Source organism: Urocitellus parryii, chromosome 2 (assembly GCF_045843805.1).
Source record: "Urocitellus parryii isolate mUroPar1 chromosome 2, mUroPar1.hap1, whole genome shotgun sequence".
In the NCBI taxonomy this organism is placed as follows: Eukaryota; Metazoa; Chordata; class Mammalia; order Rodentia; family Sciuridae; genus Urocitellus; species Urocitellus parryii.
Genome location: NC_135532.1, coordinates 27857493 through 27877046, shown reverse-complemented (window position 1 = coordinate 27877046; position 19554 = coordinate 27857493). Strand labels below are relative to the sequence as shown.

Sequence of the window (19554 nt, the reverse complement as noted above, 5' to 3'; positions counted from 1 at the left end):
GGGAAGTGTTTCTTTTTTTTATTATTTTTGGAAGAGTTTGTGAAGAATCATATTAATTCTTCTTTAAGTGTTAGAATTCTGGGGCTGGGATTGTGTGGCTCAGCGGTGGAGTGCTCGCCTAGCAAGGGCGGGACCCAGGTTCAATCCTCAGCACCATATAAAAATAAAGGCATTGTGTTGTGTCCATCTACACCTAAAAAACAAATATTAAAAAAAAAAGTATTAGAATTCACCATTGAAGCCATCTGGGCCTGGGCTTTTCTTTGTGGGGAGTTCCGAGTCTCTTTTAAAATCTAGTTTGTTTGTTTTCCAACCTTTATTCATTACTTCAAGAATTCTTTTCTTTCATTCATGTATGGATTTTAAAAAATGACTAAAATCTTATTTGATAAGAATTATCATCAAGTTGTACTGTGTTCAATGTATGTGCATATTTGAGGTTTTGGAGATAGTACTCAGGGCTTTGTACATACTAAGTGATCCTTCTACCACTAAACTATGTACTCCCAGCCCAATAATCTTATTTTATAAAGCAATATCAATAAGTCAGTTTGCTTTAACATAAAAAAGACTCATAACCATTTATAAAATAGTCATTTTGTGCTTTTAATTTCATAATTGCAGGCTTTTCATACTATGACGATAATGTAGTTATGAGGTTTATCTAAGTAGAAGTGATCCAACATACTTTTAACAATATTTCACATACGTAAGAATAAGATATTAGATTTTCTAGTTATTTTTTAAAAATAATTACTACCTAGATCATAAATGCCAAAATAGCATTTTTAAGGAAAAAATGGCTTCATTAAGTATGGAAAAACCATTAGCTATATTTTTTTCAGTTGATGCATATGACGTTAAATGCAATTTTCAGCACTTCAGACTATGTTTTCTTTATACAACTTTTGAAAGAGCCTGGTATTATCATTCCCATCTTGTAAATGTATTTTGTAAATAGTGGAATATGAGCATAACATTAGCAGATAATTATTTTATAAATTAATTTTTAAAAGGTTATTATGCAGTATCATTATCCAGTCCTATTTCACTTCACACAAAAGTACAAAGGCCACCGTGCATGAATCCTGTCTCTCTTTAGGTTGTCAGTATTAATGCCAAGATGCGTCTACAAAAATCAGTTGTATTTTTAATCACTAAGGAATCTTTTTAAAATTAATTTATTTTTTCTAATTAGGTATATATGACAGCAGAATACATTTTGATTCATTGTACACAATTGCAGCACAGCTTTTCATTTTTCTGGTTGTGCATGATATAGGGTCACACCATATATACACGCAGACATGTACCTAGGGTAATGATGTCCATCTCATTCCAACAACACTAAGGAATCTTGCTGAGTAGTTATCAGCAAGAAATATCCTAAAGTTTACATTACTAGTTTTTTGAAAATCTTTAAAGAAGAAACTTTTAATAATACAAAAAATAAATAATAGAAGAGAAATATTCTGGTTATCAAAGGCCATCTGTGTTTTTTCTTTCAAAAAGGAAATGGCACTTTTTTCCCTTTATCCATAGCATGTGAACTTACTTTTCCAGTCACACGGATGGATTTGCTTTGCTCATTTACATTCTCCCTCAGGTCTTGTTTACAGGTGCTCTCAGTTGTGAAAATGCCAGTTTTGAAATACAGCCTCAGACCAAAAGTAAGAAGGTTTCCTAATTTCAGACTTGTGTTTTCTATGAAACATTAGCACTAGGCTGTGAGTGAGCTAATGAACCTAAGATATTGGCTAGTGCTTCAGAAATCAGTATTGGCCTTTACATAGTGATCTGATGAAAATTCATTGAAATTGAAAAAGTAATTGAACATAAACTATACTGATATAAAAGTTTGAGTAAATGTTAGTTTGAGATACAAATAAACTAGAAATAGATTAGAACCAAATACCAAAAATTGACACAGAGGATAATATTGCTGTAATGGGCCAAGAGAAATTTACATTTTATAGCAAAATAAAGTCAGCTGAAATAGCATGGAAAATTCTCTAAAACTATGTCTACTTTTATAATATCTACTTTTGTTCTCTAGGAGTCGGGTAGAAACAGTCTTTGTGTGTGTGTGTGTGTGTGTGTGTGTGTGTGTGTGTGTGTGTAGTGCTGGGAATTGAACCCAGGACCTTGTGCATGCAAGGCAAGCACTCAACCAACTGAGCCTAGAAGCAGTCTTTTTTACCTACTCATAGGAAAATCATATGTAATATGACTCTCAAGTAAAGAGTCTAATTATAGTGATCAATTTAGTTACTTTATAATCATACTAGGTAGAAAACCAAACTGGAAAATGATTCATTTTATGCATTCAACTAAGAAAAATGCATTCTTTGTCATCTAAGTATAATAATGATTGGCTATAACAACTAAACCCACTACAAATAAGTGTTTACTTATTCAACAAATAAATATTGATCACCCATTACAAATTGGCTAGGATTGTGTATAGTATTGCTTAGGTCTTATATGCCTTTTATTGACATTTTAATGCATTATATAATATAGGCATAAAAGGTGAAAATAAGCCAGTGCTATCCATTTATTTACATGGCAAACTCAATTTTAGAGGGTTTGTCTAACATTTGCAGGGCCTAACATTTGATTCACAGTAAAACAACAACAAAAATGATTTTTTGAACTGTGGAATTCTATGAAATTCATTACACAAAACAAAGACAACATGAGCACCTTTGGGTCTTGCTCCCAAGACAGGGTCATCATCTGCCTTGAGGGAGATATAAAGATTCAGAGGTTGGACTAGACTGAGAGAAGTATTTAGAGAAGAAGAATTTGTATAATAGTGAAATAGAAAACAAGGATAAACCAGGAAAATTGGCCTAGAGTTTTAATATTTCAGGTGTAAATAAAAGCCATGATGTTATGAACCAGCTAAACGGGCTTACCCGGTTTTAGATCATGGACCTCTTCCTCGAATTACTCCTTTGCTCCATAGTCCCTCTTCCTATAAAAATTATAGACACGTATTTACATATTCTGTATTCTATTAATTTTAGGGGGTTCACAGACCTTCTAGAGTCTTGGATATCTGAAAGTGATTGTTGGCATTCAGTGTTTGGGGTAGAAGGAATACAGAGTGGATAAGAGAAAGTGATTTGTGTCAGAAACTAATGTGAGTGAGTGAAAGCTCTTCATAAGGTCAGAGCAAGATGAAGGCCTCAATCAGTGAGCTTGAAATTAACTATTCCACAAGAGTTGAGGCCCTGCTGCTGATGGGGAGGCTGAATAACTGGGGCTTTAGGCACACCTTCTCTTCAATCAAAACACAGTTTCCTCCAATTTTATCTGTCCATATATTTTGGTTCTGAGTTACCTTTTGATTAATAAATGGGTTCTACCTCTAAAAATAATTAGAAGCATTTTAAAGGCAGTGGTATTTAAAAAGTATAATATTTGCATCAGAAAACTGGCTTGAGTTCTGTTAGCTGTGCAGTCTTAGAGAAATCACCCTCTTAGAGTTGTTTTTTTCTGTTTGTGAAATAGAAATAATAGTACCCCTGTTGTGGCTATTAGCAAACTAAATATTGTCTCCATTTTCAGGTGTGACTGAAGAAATGTCAAATTTACTAGTAAGTCAACAACTCAGGTGAGGTGGAAACTCAAGTAGTGTTATACTCTGGATCTAGTGTTTGGCCCTAAGAGATTAAAACTTTACATATATAATTCTCTTCATTGTTGGAAGATACTTTAATGTTCTAACATCTAAGTACCTACCAAATGCTTGAATTCTTGCTCAGTCTACGTAAGAAGACTTTTTATCTGGACTCTTTGATATTGCTTTCCTTCTGCCTAAATCCAGTCTTTATTGTTTCTTTAAATGTTGCTTTTTTATTTGAAAATAAATACATTTATTTTGTTTCCATCCTTTAACAATATTTTCATTAGATACAGAATACTAGATTGACAGTTACTTCCTCTCAGTACTTTGAAGTTATCATTCCATTGCCTCTGATAGAAGTGTGGAATGTTGTTACTGATGAGAAGTCAGCTTTTCTTGGTTGGTAGTCTTTTGATTGCTTCTTCTATTTCATCCATTGATATTGGTCTGTTTAGGTTGTCTATATCCTCCTGACTCAATCTGGGCAGATCATATGACTTAAGAAATTTATCGATGTCTTTACTATCTTCTATTTTATTGGAATATAGGTTTTCAAAATAATTCCTAATTATCTTCTGTATTTCTGTAGTATCTGTTGTGATGTTGCCTTTTTCATCCCGACACACCTGACAGGTGTGTTGCGCTGGTTTCAATGAAATTATCTCCTCCACCGCATTCTGGTGAGGTCAGTTCTCTGCCATGGTGGTATCCCATGCAAATGGCTACAGTTCGTTCCCTTTGCTGGGTGACCAATGCAACGGGTGGGTCCTGACTGGCATCCTGTGGCCACTGCCTATGAAGGCTCGGTTGGCATTAACCTCCGAAGGTTCAGAAGGGCTGACCAGTTGTTTCAGCGGGATCGTTTAGTGCTGAGTCACAGCAGTTTGTCTGCGAGAAGCAGGCAAACGGGAGCTTGAATTCAGCTGATCCGGGCCTGGTGTGTGATTTGAGAGGCCCAGACTGTTCGCCCCAGATCCACGTCAGCTCAGCATTGCCTAGTGATCCTGAGCAAACAGCATTTAGACGGTTTACGACTCCCTATGCCCTTGCAGCTGAAGAGGTCAGAGACTTGATCTCTCTGCGCCCGCCGCCATGTTGGATCTCCAATGGGGTAGTTTTCTTCATTTCCCTTTCAGAGAGTTTGTCACTGATATACAGAAATGCCTTTGATTTATGGGTGTTGATTTTGTATCCTGCTACTTTGTTGAGTTTAATTACTAGTTCTAAAAGTTTTGTGGTGGAATTTTTTGGGACTTGTAGGTGTAGAATCATATCACTGGCAAATAGTGTTAATTGAATTCTTTCCCTATCTGTATCCCTTTAATTTCTTTCATCTGTCTATAATTGCGCTGGCCAGTGTTTCAAGAACTATGTTAAATAGAAGTGGTGAAAGAGGGCATCCCTGACTTGTTCCAGTTTTTAAAGGGAATACTTTCAATTTTTCTCCATTTAGAATGATGTTGGCCTGGGACTTAGCATAGATAGCTTTTATAATTTTGACATATGTTCCTGTCATCCCTAGTTTTTCTAGTGTTTTGAACATGAAGGGGTGCTGCATTTTGTCAAATGCTTTTTCTGCATCTTGAGATGATTATATGATTCTTTACATCTATTGATGTGATGAATTACATATTTTGATTTCTGTATGTTGAACCAACATGCAAGCATCCCTGGGATGAATTTTTTGATATGTTTTTGTATTCAATTTGCCAGAATTTTATTGAGAAGTTTTCTTTCTTTGATATGTCTTTGTCTGGTTTTGGATGACATTGGCCTCACAGAATGAGTTTGGAAGTGCTCCCTCTTTTTCTATTTCCTAAAATAAATTGAAGAGTATTGGTATTAGTTCTTCTTTAAAGGTCTTGTAGAACTCGGCTGTGTATACTTCTGGTCTGGGACTTTTCTTGGTTGGTAGCCTTCTGATGTTGTCTTCTATTTATTTCATTGCTTGAAATTGATTTGTTTAAATTGTATATATCATCCTGATTCAATTTGGGCAAATCATATAACTCTAGAAATTTGTCAAGTCCTTCAATATTTTGTGTTTTGTGGGAGTACAAGTTTTCAAAATAATTTCTAGTTATCTTCTGTATTTCTGTAGTGTCCATTGTGATATTTCCTTTTTCTTCATGTATGTTAGTAATTTGAGTTTTCTCTCTCCTTCTCTTATTAGCATGGCTAAGGGTTTGTCAATTTTGTTTGTTTTTTCAAAGAACCAACTTTTTCTTTTGTTATTTTTTTCAGTTGTTTCTTTTGTTTCAATTTTATTGATTTCAGCTCTGATTTTAATTATTTCCTGTCTTCTACTGCTTTTTGGTGTTAATTTGTTCTTTTTCTTGGGCTTTGAGATGTAATATTAAGTCATTATTTTTGTTGACTTTTCTTCTTTTAAGGAATGAACTCCTTGCAATGAACTTTTCTCTGCATAGTGTCCCAGAGATTTTGATACATTGTATCTGTGTTCTCATTTACCTCGAAGCATTTTTTAATCTCCTCATTGATGACTTTTGCAACACATTGTTCAGTAGCATATTTTTTAGTCTCCAGGTGTTGGAGTAGCTTTTATTTTTTATTTTATCATTGATTTCTAATTTCATTCTATTATGATCTGATAGAATGCAGAGTAGTATCTCTACTTTTTTATATTTGCTAAGAATTGCTTTGTGGCATAATATATGGTCTATTTTAGAGAAGGATCCATGTGCTGCTGAAAAAAAGTGTATTCTTTTATTGAAGGATGAAATATTCTATATGTCATTTAAGTCTAAAGTTATTGATTTATTATTGAGTTCTATAATTTCTTTGTTCAGGTTTTGTTTGGATGATCTATTCAGTGGTGAAAGAGGTGTGTTAAAGTCACCCAGAATTATTGTGTTTTGGTCTATTTGACTCTTGAACTTGAAAAGAGTTTGTTTGATGAATGTAGTCGCTGCATTATTTGGAGCTTATAAATTTACTATTGTTAATGTCTTCTTGATGAATGGTTCCCTTAAGCAATATGAAATATCCTTCTTTATACCTTTTGATTAGCTTTGGCTTGAATCCACTTTATTTGATATGAGGATGGAAACCCCTGCTTGCTTCTGCAGTCCATGTGAGTGGTATGATTTTTCCCAACCTTTCACTTTCAGTCTGTAGATATCTTTTTCTAAAAGATGAGTCTTCTGAAGGCAGCATATTGTTGGGTCTTTTTTTTTTTAAATACAATCTGCCAGTGTATGTCTTTTGATTGGTGAGTTTAGGCCATTAATATTCAGGACTATTATTGAGACATGATTTGTATACCCAGCCATTTTTGTTTATTTTTGGTATTTAACTTAACTTTTTTCTCCTTTGATTCTTTTTTGCTTTAGTGTAATACCTCCCTTTGCTCATTTTCATTGATGTTTTTCAATTATTGTTTTTCAATTCCTCTTCATGGAATATTTTGTGGAGGATGTTCTGTAGTGCAGGCTTTCAAGTTGTAAATTCTTTTAACTTTTGTGTATCATGGAAGGTTTTTATTTCATTATCAAATCTAAAGCTTAATTTTTCTGGATATAAGATTCTTGGTTGGCGTCCATTTTTTTTCAGAACTTGATACATGCTGTTCTGGGATCTTCTAGCTCTCAGGATCTGGGTTGAAAAATCTGCACATACTCTAATTGATTTCTCCCTAAATACAATCTGATTCCTTTCTCTCATGCCTTTTAATATTCTTTTCTTATTTTGTATATTAAACATTTTCATTATAATATTCTGTGGTGTAAATCTGTTGTGATTTTGTACATATGGCATCCTGTAAGCTTCTTGAATTTGATTTTCTAATTTGTTCTTCATGTTTGGAAATTTTTCTGATATTATTTCATTTAATAGATTGCTCATTCCTTTGGTTTGAACCTCTGTGCCTTCCTCTATCCCAATTACTCTTAAATATGGTCTTTTTATGCTATCCCATATTTCTTGAATGTTCTGCTCATGGTTTCTTACCATTTTCGCTGTGTAGTCTACATTCTTTTCAAGATTTATATTCTGTCTTCATTGTCTGAGTCCTGTCTTCCAAGTGATCTAATTGGTAATGCTTTCAATTAAACTTTTAATTTGGTTTATTATTTCTTTCATTTCAAGGATTTCTGTTCGTTTGTTTTAGAACCTCTATCTCCCTATTGAAATTATCTTTTGCTTCCTATATTTGTTTATGTAGGTTTTTTCCAAATGATCTTTTGCTGTCTGTATTTGCTCTCTTATATAATCCTTTATTTTGCAAAACATTTTAATCATGTATGTCCTGAACTCCTTCTCTGACATTTTTTCTGCTGTACTGGCCATGGATTCTAATAATGTGGTATATTGATATGATTGGGACACTTTTTTCCCTTTCTTTTCATATTGCTTGTGTCTTCCCTACTAGCACTGTGGATCTGAGGTATTACTGCTTTTACCCTATAGGCTTATTGTGTCCCAGTAGGGATCCAATATCTCTCCTTTGAGGTGAAGGACAATGTTATCAAATTCCGATATAAACAATATATACTAAAAACAAATGTTTGCTATTAAGACATTTACAGTTTGGTCACAATGTACAGAAATGATGAATTCAATTATTATCTACAATATACTCAGTAGGTTTGTAAAATGGTTTATAGTTTCTTATGGTGGACAGAGAATCAGTGGTGAGAAGCAGGACAATATGCTGAGGAGGTAGAAGGTGAGGATATAGTTGTTTTATCTTAGGAAGTGTAAAAGAGAAATCTGTGTGGGTGTTGTGCCCGCTTGGGTACCCAGTAATCCTGTGTGGGCCTCACTGTCTTTTCTTTTCCTACCCACCTTCCCTTCATTTCCCTTTCACTGAACTTCTGTTCTTCCCCTTCCCCTCTTGCTATGTGTTAGCATCCACACATCAGAGAGAACATTCGGCCTTTGGTTTTGGGGGATTGGCTTATTTCTCTTTGCAAGATAGTATCCATTTCTATCCATTTGCCAGAAAATGCCATAATTTCATTCTTCTTTAAGGCTAAGTAATATTCCACTGTGTAAATATACCACATTTTCTATATTTTCATTCATCTTTTGAAGGGCACCTAGGTTGTTTCCATAGCTTAACTACTGTGAATTGAGCTGCTACAAACATTGTTGTGATTGCTCAATGTATTATGCTGCTTTAAGTCCTTTGGATATATATCAAGGAGTGTCATCCTTGCACAGGGGCAATGCTAATCTTCTCTGTATTGTTCCACTTTTATTGTGCTGCTGAAGCAAGCACTGTACATTTTCTTAAGATTTCTTTCCATTTAGTAATTCTCTCATCAGCTATCTCTTATATACTGATAACTTTGTCCATTGAATTTTTAGTTTCAATAATTATAGTTTTCATATTTGCACGTTTTTTGAGTTATTTCAAAATTACTTTCGGGTGAAATAGTACGTGCCTGTAATCTCAGCAGCTTGGGAAGCTGAGCCGGGAAGATCTTGAGTTCAAAGACAGCCTCAGCAAAAGCGAGACTCAGTGAGACCCTGTCCTAAATAAAATACAAAATAGGGCTGGGGATGTGGCTCAATGGTCAAGTGCCCTGAATTCAATCCCCAGTACCACCCCCAACCCCCGCCATATTATTCAGTGAGTCTTTAAAATGTCTTGTTTCCTATAATCATTTTAAACATGTCCTTATAAAGGTGAATGTGGTTATTTTACATGATGTATAATTGAAGTCTTTCAGGTCTATTTTTGCTGTACCCGGTTTATGGTGACTTGTTACTTGTATATTTATTTTACTAAGAAATACTCACTTTTCTTGGAAATTTTTAAATATAGAGAGAATTAAAACAATGTAATAAATATATTACCTCTACCTACATTCAAAATCATTAGCATTTTTGTCATATCTGCTTTATATATGTGAATATATATAAATATGCATGCATGTTTATTTATTTACTTGTAGAACTATTTGAAATATCATACAGATATCATGACTCTCCGAAATATTTCACAGACATCTTCTAAAAATGAAGGCACATTCTTTCACAACTGTGTTACCATTATTTTTTTATATTTTAGGTACTAAGGATTGAACTACAACTGTGTTACCATTATTATACCTAGGCAAGTTAACAAAAACTCTGTAATGATTCAGATTTTTACCTTTGTCGTAAGTCTATCTGTGCTAGGCAGAATAATGCTTCCCAAAGATGTTCATGTTCTAATCCTCAGAAAGGGAATTAAGGTTGCCAGTCAGCTGACCTTAAAATAGTGAGATTATCCTGATTATCCATGTTGGCCCTTTGTAAAATGGATGATGGAGGCAGAAGAAGAGTTGGAGGAAAATCTGACTGTGGTAAAAAGGTACAGACAGATGCAGTGTTGGTGGATTTGAAAATGGAGGAAGAGGGACATAAGCCAAGTAATGTCAGTGGCCTCCAGAAGCTTGAAAAGATAAGGAAACAGATTCTTTCCTAGAGCTGCCAGAAAGGAACTCCGCCCTCCTAAAACTTCTATTTTAAGTCATTGAGACCCATTTTTTTGACTTCTGACCCAGAACTATAAGATAATGAGTTTCTTTGGTTGGGATTTTTTGCTTGGTTTGTTTTTGAGACAGAGTCTTACTACATTTCCCAAATTAGCTTAGAACTCACAATTCTACTGCCTCCAACTCTGAGTAGCTTGGATTGTAGGTATACCACCATGCCTAGCTAAGTTTGTATCGTTTTAAGCTACCAGGTTGTAATAGTAACAGTAGAAAATGAATACACTATTTTTTTATTGTTTTTTTTCCCCTACCCAAACTAGAAACTCATCAAAGTTTACACATTGCATTTTGTTATTTGTTGTATTTGGTCATTTTTATTAAAAATTTAAATAACAGCTTTATTGAGTTCTTTCAATGTACAATTCACCTATTCAAGGTATTTAATGCGATAATTTTTATTATATTCACAGAGTTGTACAATCATTATCATAGTTAATTTTAGAACAAAATTACTAGCTAAAAAAAAAACAAAACACCCATACTTCTTTACTTATTATCCCATCCTTTTATTTACCCTTTCCCAACCATAACCAACCACTAATTTTATTTATGCCTCTATAGATTTGTCTAGTTCTGAAATATAATGTATATATTTTTATGACTAAGTTCTTTGACTTAGCATAATATTTTTAAGGTTAACCCATGTTTTAATACTTCATTCCTTTTTTATGGCCATATTCCATTTTTTGGATATACCACATTTTGTTTATCTGTGCATCAGATTTGGACATTTTGCTTGTCTCCACCTTTTGGCTATTAGAATGCTGCCGATAATAAACATTTCGCTACTGGTTTTTGTATGGGTATATGTTTTCATTTTTCTTCCTAGAGGTGTAATTGCTGGGTGACATGATAACTCCATGTTTAACTATTTAAGGAAGTGCTGGAATATTTTTCCATATGGCAATACCATATTCATTTTTCAATATGGCAACACCATATTCCTGTAAGCAATGTATCAGTCTTTATTTTTGTCAACACTTGTTATTATCTGGGTTTTTTATTATACCCAACCTGAAGATATGAAGTGGAATCTCATCATGATTTTTTATTTGCATTTCCCTGACAACTACAATATTAAGCATCTTTTCATGTGCATTTACCACTTTCAGATCTTTTCCCACTTTTAAATTGTATTGTCTTTATTATTGAATTATTAGAGTTCTTTCTGTGTTATAGATATGTGACTTGCAGGTGTTTTTTTTTCCCACTCTGTGCTTTATCTTTTTACTTTCTTCATTGTATCCTTTGATGCAAGGAAGTTTTAAATTTTGATGAAGTTACCAGGGCTAGAGACCATAATAGGTTATTCCATTTAGGAACCAAATAAATCAGAGTTCTAGAAAAAACTCTACAAAAAGCTTTACCACTTTACTTTTATATCATATGTTTCATATCCTTAAGAAATTTATGTCCATTTCTTGTATTTTTTATTTTACCATGAAAATGTGTAATCGTTACTTGATTTAAAGCATCTGTGAATGTCTATGAAATTATTATCTGTATCTCTGATTCCAAGTAAATAATTTTAAATTACATATTCCAAAACCCAACATTCAAAACAGATTCTAATGATGAATAAGTTACTATTTTAATATAACTCATGCTGAGAGAGGGGCAGTGATACATGCCTTTAATCCCAGCCACTCAAGAAACTGAAGCAGGCGGATTGCAAGGTCAAGGCCAGCCTTAGCAACATAGCAATTTTTCAAGACCCTTAAAGGGGATTCCTATAATTCTATCTATTCATTTGTAAAAGGGTTTGGATGTAAAGTAGACACTCCAATAATGATTATCCTTTACTTAAAACTGAGGTTGAGAATGCACATAATTAAAAACTGCTCTAATTCCTGAATTGTAAATCCTATTCTTTGTATTCACTGCAGTAAAAATTATCTCCTAGTGGAACCAAGGGAACTTTAGTATGGAAAAGTTTTTACTTCTTCTAGTTCTGATCTAGGAACAAATGAACCCCCATTTTTGTGTCCAGAAAACTTCAATGTTTTATGCATTGAAAAGTTTTTTTTTTTTTAAACTGTAAAAGGAATTCTCTGAAAAGCACATTTGAAAATCCAGCATGTTTTAGAAGATAAGTCATTTTTGGTGTCCAAAAGGATCAGAGGACCAACTGGACCAAGGTTTCACTCTTAAGATGTGTGCTGAAACTTGAGATATTTCAGTAAGGAGAAGGTCACATTAGGTTGGTGAGTGTCTTCCCTGAGCTGCAATCCATATAGCAGTCCTAGAGTCTTTCCCAGGAAAAGCTGATGGCTACAAGGCCTCCTTAGACCCTAGGGTACTACCTGAATATTTTATAATATGTTCAATTTAAATTAGTATATCAAAATACTATCATTTCAACAAGTAACAAATATTTTTAAATTATTGTATATTAAAAATATACAATTTTTAATCATATTCTTTGAAATTCTGTATGTATTTCATATCACATCTCCATTTAGATTAGCCATTTTTCAAGTGGCCAATAGCCACATATTAATGGCTACCATATCAGAGATGTAGCTCTAGATACTCAAGAATTGTTTCATTCTCTGAAAGGCATCAAGGAATGTCTAGCATGGTGACTGTTTTCATTGTAAGTGCTAGGGTGAAAGAGTGGTGGGCCAGGAGTCAGGAGACTGATTCCCTGCTCAAGATTAGCCAGCCTCTCTTCATAGATCTGGCCTTTCTGGGCCTTGGTTTCTTCATTTGCAGATGAAAACTTTGAATTGGGGCACCTCTGAGGCAGGTCTCCAGGTCAGGTGGCATCTCTGTTACCACTAGCAAAAAGTTCTTCAAAGGTTTGGGTACCTTTGCTTTGGCTTTATTAGCAAGGGGTAAATATTCTCCCTGGGGATGTAGAAGGCTCAGCTATTTCAATTTCTCTTGAGTGTGAGGGAACAAAAGGAACTGAAACTGTTGTTCATGCTATGACTTTGTGATTCATAGATGGAAAAAATGACCAGCATTGCAAAACTGAAGTATGAGTTGCACTTTTAAACACCAACTCTGCAGAACCTAATGAGTAAGGACCAAAAAACAGAACTAATTAAATTTTCTTTGTCTGAATTACTGACATAGCATTTTTCTTTACTTTTTTTAGATTATATTTCTTAGAGCAGTTTTACGATTATAGAAAAGTTGAGCAGACAGTATGGAGAATTCCCAAATATTCTTTTAGTCTAAACAACCCTCCACCTTTTCTTTTAAATTGCTCATATTATGATATTGTGTTTGTTGAGTTCAGGCCAGTTTATAGAGCTTCCCATTTTCTGGATTTATCTGATTGCTTTTTTTGTTTTGTTTTGTTTTGTTTTTTGTGGTGGTATTTACTATTTTACTCCAGCTTCTACATTTCTTATAAAATGGCAGTTAGATCTAGAGACTTGATTAAGTTCAGGTTTCATATTCAGGAAAGAATTCCTAATAGGTATTATATTTTTACCTTCCTAAAAATCCTTTTGTTGTGCCCATTATTTCAGCATATTGGATTGTTTTTTTATCTCTATTCTGTCATTTTATATCAGCTATTCCTCCCTACTTTCTCTCTTTTAAAAACGTGATAATGTACATCTTTTCTCATTTAGCTTACTGATGAAAATATTGTCCAAGAATAAAGGGGAAAACATGAATCTTTGCCTCATTTTACAATGTTTGGGATACAGTAGCACTCAATGACTATTTGTTAAAATAAAGTTTTCACTGTTCTTTTTCTCTTGAAATCATCTCTTCTTTTAGCTTATAAGATATTCTTTTTTCATATTCTCGTCATATTTTAGTTCTCTCTTTTTGTTTCTTTTTGTACCAGCGTCCTCTTCATTGTTTCCATGTTTCATTCTATGCTTTTAGATTCTTCCTTCCTTATGTAACCCATAGGCCATCTCAGATATGGGTTACATAAGGAATTCAATTCCACTTTTCATTGATGGCTCTTATAACTTTTTCTTTAGACTTTAATTCCTACCTGGGATTCCTACTGCCTGTTTGATATTTCCATTTGTGAGTTAAGGGCCTCCTGAGCCTTAGCATGTCTAAAAGCAAGTGTATTATTTTTCAGCTTACTTATCATTACCTCTCAGTTGTTTTTGCTGTATGACTAATCTATTGGTTGTCTGAATCTGCTTTGTTTTTCTTGAGTAATGCCTCCTCCACAACAATGATAAATCACCAAGCTGTTAAATTCTACTTCTGTATGTTTCAAATTGATTACCATTTCTTTATTCTCACATCATCTCTTGAAGGTATATTAGGTTGACTCCTATGAAATTATTAATCTTCAACTATTTTGATCTATATGAATGGCAGATTTATATCAGCATAATAATTTTTGTTTGTCTGTTTGCTGTTCTGGGATCAAACTTAGGACCTCTTGCATGCTAGGCAAGTGCTTTACCACTGAACTATAATACCCAGACCTCAACCTAATAATTTGTCTAGTTTTACTAGACAAATTATTATTTGTGTTATTGCATTTCATATGAAAGAATTTTGTTAGAGATCATTAAAAATGCCTAACTAAAATCTTTTCTATTTCTACTGGGGCCTTTGATATAGAAGAAAATGAAATCACTCTGTCAGATCTGTTTAGTATGAATCCATGTTAGTTCTTGGGGAAGACTACTTTTTCTACTTAAAAAAAAAAAAAAAGTATGTGGCCAGACACGGTGGTGCATGCCTGTAATCCATCGATTCTAGAGGCCGAGGTAGGAGGATCACAAGTTTGAGGCCAACCTCAGAAACTTAGCTACACCCTGTCTCAAAATAAGATTTTTTTTTTTTTAAAAGAGGGCTGGAAATATAGCTCAAAAGTAGAATGCTCCTGGGTTCAGTCCTTATTATTGGTCAAAGACTAATAATAAAATGAGTGTCTTTATTACCACTACACAGGTTAAGAAACAGAATATTATCAATATCTTAGAAGACCCTTACTAATAACAAGTTCTCCTGCTTCCTAAGGAAAATCACTATCTTGAGTTTTGTATTTATTTCCTTCTTCTTTTTTCTTTGAATATATTCCTAAATAATATAGTGTTTAGGTTTGTCTAGCTTCAAATTTACTATAAATGGAATTTTGGCATGAGATTCTATGATTAACCTCTTTTGTGTAAAACTTTTTCATCCCTATTCGTTTAGGTAGAAATTCACTTATTTTCACTATAATATTCCATTTTATGAACATACTACAATTTATTTGTTCATTCTATTGATGGATAGATGAGTTATTTCCAGAATTTTGCAATTACAAAAAAAGCTCTATAGACATATACTGGAATTTCTCTAGGGGAATGGTTTTTAAATTGTAAAATATGACCTATTAGTTATCAAAAGATCAATTTGATATATTGCAATCAATGTATTAAAAATGAAGCAGAAAATATGCATTTTCTATTTTATGTATGCACCACAATTTTTTAAAAATATATTTTTTAGTTGTCAGTGGACCTTTGTTTTATTTATATGCAGTGCTAAGAATTGAACCAAGTGCCTCACACATACTAGGCAAGTGCTGTACCACTGAGCCACAACCCTGGCCCCTGCACCACAATAAAATTCTTATTGACTGATGCTTGATATTGGGTATTTTATATCTTTTGTTAATCTGACAGAAATTAAAATTTATCTTATTGTCATTTTAATTTTTTGTTAGTTTTATTACTAATGAACTTTATTTCATGTATGTTTTCTTTGTAAAAAAATGCTTTTGTGATTTTTACATATTCTACATAATTATTTAATCTTTCTTATTGATTTGTAGGATTTTTTTATGTACTCTAGATAGTAAAGATCAGTTATGTGTTTTGTAGTCCTCTACATCTAATCCAGGAAGCAGGAACTAATCTAGGTGTTTCAAATAGGGGGATTTAATATAAGGAATTGATTGCAAAGGTATTGGAAGGGCTAGAAAAGCAAAAGTGGAAAAATTTCCTAACAATTAATGTATACAAGAAGTTATAATTATTCCTAGTACTAGAAAAGTCAAATAGAAAATGCTGTTAATCCGTAGTTCATGAGTATTATGCTGCTGAGGCTTCTGCTGTTGGAATTGAGCTAAAGACAGTTCTTAAGGCTGAAATGAAAGAACACTAGACAGTAACTCAAATCTACATGAAGAAATAAAGAACAATAGTAAAGATAACTGATTCTTCTGACTGTTCAAGTCTGCTGTTGTACCCCTTGAGTGAATTCTTCAGTTGTTCTACTCTTCAACTCCTCCTCCCCTCCTCTTCTTCCTCAGCCTTCTCTGCCTTCTCCCCTTCCTTCTCCTCCCCCTCCTATTCCTCCCCCTCCCCCTCCTTCTCCTCCCCCTCTTTAGCCTCCCCCTCCTTTTCTTCCTCCCTCACCTTCTCCTTCTCCTCCCCCACCTTCTCCTCCTCCTCCCCCTCCTTCTCCTCCTCCTCCTCCTCTTCCTCCTCCTCCCCCTCCTTCTCCTCCTCTTCTTCCTCCTCCCCCACCTTCTTCTCCTCTTCCTCCTCCCCCTCCTTCTCCTCCTCTTCCTCTCTCCTTCTCCCTACCTTCTCCTCTTCCTCCTCCTTCCTCCCTTCCTCCCCATCCTCCCCCTCCTTCCCCTCCCCTCCTTCTCCTCCTCCCCTCCCCCACCTTCTCCTCCTCTTCCTCCTCCTCCTTCCTCCCCCCCCCTCCTTCTTTTGTTTTTGTTTGTTTGTTTGATATGTTTGTGGTACTAGGTGAACTCAGGGGTAGTCTATTATTGAGTTACATCCTCAGTCCTTTTTATTTTGAGACAAGAGTCTCACTAAGTTGCCAAAGCTGGGCTCAAACTTGCAATCCTCCTGCCTCAGTCTCCAGTGTCACTATAATTATAGGCATGTGCCACTGAGCCCTGCTACCTATTTGGTTCCTTTTTACCATTTCTGACATTTATTATTTGGTGAGACATTGTTCTTGTGATTTTCTTTAGTTCTTTTTTCATTGTTTCTTTCAGTTCTTTTAGCATGATTTAATAGTTGATAAAAAGTCTTTGTCTAGTAAATCCACTGTCTGGGCTTTAAGGATAGTTCCTATTAATTTCTTTTTCCCCTGTGTATAGGCCATCATTTTTTTTTTTGTTGTTTCTGTGCATGACTCATTTTTTTTGTTGTTGAAATTTAGACATTTTGTACTAATTGTGTTTAGTCTATATTCTTTGTTTTGTGTGCCAATTGAAGTCTTTGTTCCTTTAGCTCAGTAATCAACCAGTGATTCAATGGTCCTTAAGTGTCTAGAACAACAACAACAAAATCCATCCAACTAACTAAAGAAGAAACAGCAACAACAACCAAATACTCCATCTTTGCTGTAGGCCCTGTGTTGTGTGTTTTGCATACCTTCTACAGGACACTGTTTATAACTCTGCCCTAGTCTTTCTGCATGCAGAGTATGAGTGTCAGCCACAAGTGAGAGCTTAGGGCCTTTTCAGGTTATTTCCAAGTGTACACCGGGACCGCAGACGTTCATGGCTTCTAGATTCTCAGGAATCTTCTCAGAGAACTGGGTGCTTTTCAAAACCCTCCTTCCCTAAAAGTGTCTAAAAGTTCCCTAAAGTGTCTCACTTCTCAATCCTTTCTTCAAACCTTTTTGTGTATTGTTTATCCCAACTGTTATGCCTTACCCCTGGTGGCTGTGGCCACTGAATTTGCTTTTAAATGTATTCAACAAATTCCTCCTCCCCTAGCTTCCAGGTAGCTGCCTTAGTCTAAGAGAGTTTCAAGTTAGTCAAAATAGAAGCCAACCTTTTCAGCCAGGGGAGCCATGAGGGAGATCAGCGCAACCACAAGGTCCTGTCTGCTTTTCTGGCACAAGAAACTTGTACTGGCATGCCTTACGTTGCCTTTAGGACCAATCTAGGGCCAGAGTAAGTTAAAACACTATAAAACTCCTATGGAGGCTATATTTTTCTTAACTGAGCACTTGCCTGGTTGCTGTAAACACTAGATTCATTTGAGGAACTTTTCATCTGTTTCTTGTTTCCTAAAAGTTACATGTGTTATTTTTAAATAGTGATTGGATTTTTCATTTTTTAAAGTTATGGCTGGAAAATGGATAAAAATGATTTCTGTAACTATTATGTTTTCTTCTTCATCATGTTAATTCATGTGGTGAATTACATCAATATTCTAGCATAAATCTATCTTTCAGTCCTGAGTTAAATCCGACTACATAATAATATTATCTATTTTATATATTCACCGGAGATGGTTTGATAATATGTGCTTAGGATGTTTGAATTTAGAATGAAATAAGCAAGAATGTATACTTTCTGACTCTCTCAAGTCATGGTAGCGCCATGAAAAGAGTTGAAGGTATTCTTTTTCTTTTCTCTAAATAATTTTGCATAAGATTGCAATGAACAGTTCCTTCACTATTTGCTAGAACTTTTCTGAAAAGTCATCTAGATCTAGATCTGGCTTTCTGGGTATAAAAAATAACTTATTATTTTACTGCTAAAGGACTACTCAGGCTTTTTTTTTAAGTAGGTTTTAATAATGTATGTGTTCTAGCTATAACACTTAAATTTCCAGGTTTATTGTTATAAAGTTGTTCATAGAATTATCCTTTTATTTTTTAAATTTTCTCTGAATCTGCAGTTGTGCCTCTTTTTTTCATTTCCAATACTAATTTATTTTTTCCTTGATTAATCTCACTAGCAGTTTGTGTTTTTTCATTAATCTCTTCAAACAACCAACTTCTGAATTTTTTGATGCTAACTATGTTATGTTTATTTTCTATTTCTTTATTTTATTTTTAATTTTTTATTATTCCCTCCTTCTGTGCTTTTTCTTCTCCTCTTTTTTCATTTTCTTTAGTTGTATGGGTAACTCATTAATTTCATGCCTTCCTTTTTTAAAAACTATGATTTTTCTATCTATGACTTTTTCAAAAACATTTTTGTTAATAATTTTGAAGTTTACATTATGGTAAAAAAAAATGTGGTCTGGGAGCTGAGGCTGTAGCTCAGTGGTGAAGCACTTGCCTCACATGCATGAGGCACTGGGTTCAATCCTCAGCACCACATAAAAATAAATGAAATAAAGATATTGTGTCCATCTACACTTAAAAACATATTTTTTAAAAATGTGGTCTGTACATTAGTAATTCTTTGAAATTTGTGAAGGGTAACTTGATGGTCTAGTTAATTTCTATAAATATTATATGTGGACTTGAATATTTTTTCTGATCATTCTATATTTGTTCATTATATTAATAATCATTATGTTCTTTATAACTTCTATGTTTACTTTTTGTCTCTGTTCTATCAGTTACTAAGAAAAGTGTTCTAATCTCTGATTATGATTATTTGTCAGTTTGTCTCTATACAGTTGTAGTTTTTAAGAAAATATTTTTCTAATGTGAAATAATATTAAATAAATAACATTTTCAGATAATTTTCTAGCTCTTCTAACTCAAGTGCTTTTTACA

At 34.0% G+C, this 19554-nt stretch overlaps 1 protein-coding gene and 1 pseudogene across 3 annotated transcripts in view; one reads left to right on the top strand and one right to left on the bottom strand.

Moving 5' to 3' along the window:
- LOC113177492 (NEDD4-binding protein 2-like 2) overlaps positions 1 to 19554 on the top strand; it is an 82804-nt gene that overhangs the window by 47184 nt on the left and 16066 nt on the right. The window lies entirely within an intron of this gene.
- On the bottom strand, positions 8777 to 8876 carry LOC113177493 (U6 spliceosomal RNA; annotated as a pseudogene).